We start from the raw sequence: 6,000 nt of genomic DNA, 5'->3' as shown, positions 1-6,000 counted from the left end.
GTACACAGGCTTGTGCAAACCAACACTTGATGTTGCTTCCTTGCCAATACACAAACAGCTCCTAAACAGTTTGCCCTGGTGCACAGCATGGGACTTTTGTATTGCTTTAGCCTTGAAGGCTTAGATATGTCTTCCTATTAAGTTAAAGCTGCATAGGTTTAAGATCACAATCTGCTAATTGAAGGACATTAGGTGTTATTAACCATAAGACATAGAATTGATCAGAACTGAAAATGTTTTTAGGGAATATAATTTTGGTAAAAACATAAGCAATTTCCCGCTATCGTTTGGATAATGATACACTATCTATATCATTCACTCTAATCTGTAAGTAACCAGGGAATTATTTGGTGGTGCTGACTGAGGATGTGGGGAAGCGACAGTGTAAAATGTTAGACTGTCTTTGGAAGAGAAAGGACGTGGTCAGACTTGCAGGAGTGGGCGAAGTTCCTGGGCTACAGAAGTTCCATTGAATACAGAGAAACAATTGAGTAATTAAACACTTGTTACTATTTTTTTTTGTTTATATTGGAGTTTACACTGGCCTCTTACAGCTAAGGCCTGTACATGTCCCACACAGCTCATGAACAAAGGATAAGGTAGAAAATACACATAGAAAGCAAGCCTGAGGCAGTGCAAGTTATAGAACTAGACATAATAGGCAACTTTATGCCATTTCAGTGGCAGATTATCAAAAAATTTAATATTCCTATGATTATTGCAACACACATTGTGGCAGTAAGGTGCCTTCTCCCCCTTGTACTCCCAGTATTAGTTTGGAAAATCTGTGTATTTCTGCTTTACATCCCAACAGAAGACAGAGCATGAAGACCTGTAGAGAGATACACATCTAGAAGGCCATCAATTTTATAATTTCCAGAAAAGCATCAAAGTCGGCATGAGTTCTGCAGGAACATCGTATCTGGACTGCTGAAACTCTTTCTGACAAAGTTGATCTGGCCTTACAGTTTAAATCTAATCTGTGAGATCACGTTGTCAGCCACACAAGAGCACCAGGTTGGAGAACGGGTGATAAAATGTATGAACAGGTCCTGTTGGGTAACTGCTAAGTGATTGTGACTCTTCAGCCCAGAGAACAGACAGTAATGATAAAAGTCTGTAAAATCATAAGCAATACAGGGAAAGTGAAAAAGTAGTGATTCTTCAGTGACTGATGCAGAACAGAGGACATCATGTGAAAGTATCAGGAAGCAAGTCCAGAGACAGCTCTTCACACAGCATCTTGTTAAGCTGTAGGTCTGCTCCCCACAGGATGTGGGGGATCTGGATTCAGGAAGGAACTGGACCAGTTCATGAAAGAAAAATCCATTGAGGGCTATTAAGTACAAAAATTCTAAGTCTGGTTTAGAACATCACTGAATTACAAAATATTGGCAGCTGGGATAGTATTCTGGGAAAGTATCCCTGAATGCTTTCCCTAACTCTTCCATGGGGATCTACAGCAGGGCTAGACTGACCTTTGGTGTGAGATGGTGTAGCTGCTCTTGTGTATGTACATCACAGAAGTAGTTTAGACTCAAAGGAAAAATGCCCAGCTTGTACAATGATTGTAAAACTATACATTTCAGGATGTCTCTTGTGTTCTGCTTCAGAAAGCTAGTCAAGTCTGTAGGCAGCTTCCTGTGTACATTTAGATTCATTGAAACCAAAGCCAAAATTAAAGGTCATGTTTAAGCTAAACCAGAACCCAAATTCCAGTTTCAAAGACACAAGTGGAAGTGATGTGATGGAAAGTATCATTCTCAAGGTGGACACATGCAAGACTGTATTGTATTCAGCTATATATAAATTGAAATATGACTGAGAATTGCTCTTTTAAGGTCCTTGCTTCAGCCCTATATATTTGTTTTGAAACATAGAAAGCTATTTTAAACAATGAACCTGGAAGATAATGTGGTTAATGGTTGGGTTATGTTAATGCCCCTGACAAAACTTCTCAGGTGAAACAGCACCAGTGGGTTTCTCATCTTTAACTGAAAACCCAACCATGAAACCTAGTGCGATTCATCATCAAACAGATTTTTCACACCTGTTCGGAAAAGGTAAAAACCACCAAGGAACCATCTGGGTGTCAGAAGCAGCATCTGGAGTTGTGGGGACTGCTGATTCACCACCCAACTAGGAAGCGGAGGTGCTATTTTTCTCTTAGGCTACTAACCTACGTTCCACCACTCCTTTCTTATGCAGTTCAAAGATTAGTCTATCTTTGCTCTCTACTATATCTACCAGGAAGAGGACTGTGCAATGTGTAATGACCTTGGGGCAGGATTGCTAACTGATAGATGTGGGTAAATAGGTCAGTTGTTATAGCTGGACTCCGAGGCAGAACATTTCCTTTCCCTTGAAGCCAGAGCTGCTTAGTTTTGGGAAAGGTGTGAACAAACATATTCAAGTTAGGAAAAAAAAAATAGTGTGAAAAGGGGGTTTTATTATTTTATTTATTTTATTTATTTTATTTTATTTATTTAATGCATCCCAAACAATGGCAGTGTGTATTTCATATGCTTTTTATCTCTCTTCAATTGAGATGTTGACACTTTTGATTAAATCTTTGATTAACCCAAGCCTGAACCCATTTTCTCAAGCACGGAACAAGGAAACAGCTTTTCTTTTTCTTTTTTTTTCATACCTTTTTGGATGGCTGGTAATTTTCTATGGAATTACTGTAACATTATTCAGCATGTGCAGTCTTGCAGTATCACCTCAAGCTTTTAATTCAATCCAGAAAAATAGATTTGATAATGTGGCTGTTCACACAGGATAAAAGAATAGCAAGCACATAAAACAAGATTACTTAGATTGTTTATTTAACCCTACACAGTGTTTAAGCTTCGGTGCTCATTATAATAGGATCCTGCAGAGGCAAAAATATCACTTTGTTTTGAAGAAATCTATAGAAGGCATCTGATTCAGGAAAAGAGTAGTCAGTCAAGTCAGTAGTCAAGAGTAGTCAGTCAGTTCTCTCGATGGAGAGTTATTTGGAAAGTGTGACTGTCAGTATCTAATAAACCGTCTAATTTAAAGGATGCTAATTTAGGTGCCTACCTTCAGTGGGGAGAGACGGCAGTTAGGAATCTACCTCTCCTAACTCTCTGCCTTGGGAATTCCAGATCTTAGCAGGGTGTTAAACAAGCATTAGATGTTGTCCTTGAACCTTATGGAAGCAGGGATACTCACTTTGGGATCTAGTGTGAGATATTCTGTTGTGAAATAATAACCAAAAAAGCATGTAAAGTTGGAATTAATCCATTTGCTATTGTTATACATCTACCAACCTTTGATTAGTTATTATTAGTTATGATTAGTCAATCCAACCTTTGATTAGTTATTATTACTCCATCCCTACCCTAATTTGGATAGTGATGAGCTGTCTGATGAAGCCTTCGACTTAAAGCCAGGCGGTTTCTGGAGGATCGCTATAAGTTATTGTGACAACAGGACTCAGTACACCAGAGAAACTGAGCATGATATGTATAAGAATGTTATGATATAATGTATTCATTTGCATATTTTGTACTTGTCAGAGTAGCTAAATTACTAATGATCTTGTCTGGCCTATTTGCAACAGCATCTCTGCAGATCAATCTCCATGTTATTTCAATCATTTCAGGTGACCGACATAGTGAATTTTGCCCACTGCTTTTTTTAAAATCTTTTTTTCCCTAGGTATTTTTAGAGCAAGTAGTGCTGCTTTTGTTGTTTTATTCATTTTTTTTAAATTCTTTTGTTTGCATGCCGGGAAAAAAAAAAAAATAGCTCTGCTTGCATCTTTTCCCTGCAGAACCAGTCATGCAATGTTGTAATAATAACCAAATCCCTCCCCACATCAATGTCACAATGTTTGTTTTAGCAATCTTAAGTTCAGCTGCCAGCTGTTCTGTTCTTTGGATTTTATTGCAGGAAGTATAAATTCCCCTTGGCTTGGCTGGAGGTGCTTTTAGAAGCTTTAGAGTGAGGGGGGAAGGGTAATGGAGGAGGGACGGGAAAGGAGAGAACAGCATGTCTATTTTTGTTGGGGCGGGGTGACAATCAGTTAAGGACTATTAAGCTTGATGGCCTTGATGTTATAGCATTGCATCTCTTTTTACCATTTCTTAATCACTACAGAGTAATAACTTCTTTAAAATTTATTGGGACAATTAGAAGAAAGCACAGTTCCTTTGACCCCAGCTGTTTCAAAGGCTTCTATGGTTTTCTTTTCTCTCTCCCTCTTCATTTTATTTTTTTTTAAAGAAAGAATAATCACTGGACCAAACTCCTTCTCAACCTTGAGATTTATGTCAAGTTCCAAGTTGCTGACAACATGATAATTAAACTCAAAAAGAAAAGAGAAGGTATGTATTCATGAATACTAGTAACATAGCTAACTTCATGAATTCAAACTCGTGGTATGAACAAGCAACTCACTCGGATAGAGAAAAAGTAGTCCCTCCAGTTCTTTGCCTGAAATTTGACCCAAATACTTTTTGAAGAGGTTGGAAGAAAGGGAGGAAAATTTTGTTTACATTCCCAGTGGCACTTGAAGTCAAGTGATACTGAAACACGGGAACAGACGTTACTTCTTGTCTTTTATCAGACTAAGTGTGCTGTCCCATGTCTATTCTTCATCTCATTTCCTCCTTCCAGTTCAGCTTTTCTCCTTTTCAGTGCACTCTCATCTACTTTGTTAGAAGTCTTTGAATTTTGTGGCTCTGAATTCCTCTCTCAATTTTCCTTTTTTCCTCACGTCCTATGTAGAAATAATTTTTGGTGTTCAGTTTGGCTGTGTTTGGCTGTGTTGCTTCTCTGCTGCAGTACCAATACAGAACCAGCTGCATCTATCATCTGGTTTGTGATCATTTTTACGTTGATTGTTTATAGCTTCCATGTCAGAGAGAAGGAGAATTATACATTTAAAGAGGTGAGGTGAAACTAATAGTTGAGAACATTAAACACCTAAATGAGACAACTAAGTTATGAATGTAGTCAATACTGCTTCACTAAATAGCTATCAGAAAGAGATAATTATCTCCAGAGGACTACTCACCCCAGCTAAAACTTAATCTAAATTGTCAACTACTATCTCTTTCCACCATCTATATAAAAAGCCTACAGAAAAATAAGAGACTGTATTTGAACTTGGATATCCCAAAACCAAAGACCTGGGCACTTTTTCAGAATACACAAATGATCTTTGAGTTCCCACTTTCCACCTGAGTGCCCTAACTGGTGGGCTGGAGCATAGCCCCTTTTTTAGGAGTGAGACTGGCTGCAGAGCCTCTCTAAGCACCTAGCACTTGGAGACCCTGTGAATTTGTTTATTCACAGGGATACAGACCCCTGGGTGTTCTTGCATCGGCTCAGAAGCGGTGTCCGGATGAAAGTCATCATTCCTTGAACCTAGTTAATGATGATGGAGTGATCTTGGTTCTCTCTACAGTATGTTATGAAAACTATATCCTGAAGCAGTATGTAAGTAAATGTTGAAATATCAACATTTTTCCAAATGCAGTTTTTCTTTTCTAGCCAGCTTTGTTCTCAAGTTTCTTCCTTAATCACTAGAGTAGCTTTCTTCCACTGCTGTCCCAGGAGCAGCCCTTTTATGACCTTCATGACTGAAATCATATCATACCATATGTTTTGAGAAATACCATGTATTTTCATAATATAGTACACATTATGTAATCTTCTAGTTATGATCACATTGAGCCCTAACTTATTAATCACCTCCAATGTAAATCTAAGCAGTAACATGAAGTGACACACTACACAACATTGAGGCCTAAGTAGTTCACAGGAAAGAATATGAAGGACAGAGTTTTTCCTGAGGTCCTGCTGAGAGATCTAGCTCAGTGCTATCAGATCAGGATTCACATATAAATATTTCTACACCTATATGCTCCCCCAGAAGTCTATACAGATTACAGGTATCTTGAGGTGAAGAACTGATCTCTGATAGTTTCCTCCATTCTTTGTTTCTCCTTCATGTGCCCAGATATT

Source organism: Calidris pugnax, unplaced genomic scaffold (assembly GCF_001431845.1).
Source record: "Calidris pugnax isolate Ruff unplaced genomic scaffold, ASM143184v1 scaffold41, whole genome shotgun sequence".
NCBI lineage: Eukaryota > Metazoa > Chordata > Aves > Charadriiformes > Scolopacidae > Calidris > Calidris pugnax.
The sequence above is the reverse complement of the archived record's forward strand: the minus strand, read 5'-3'. Positions refer to the sequence as shown.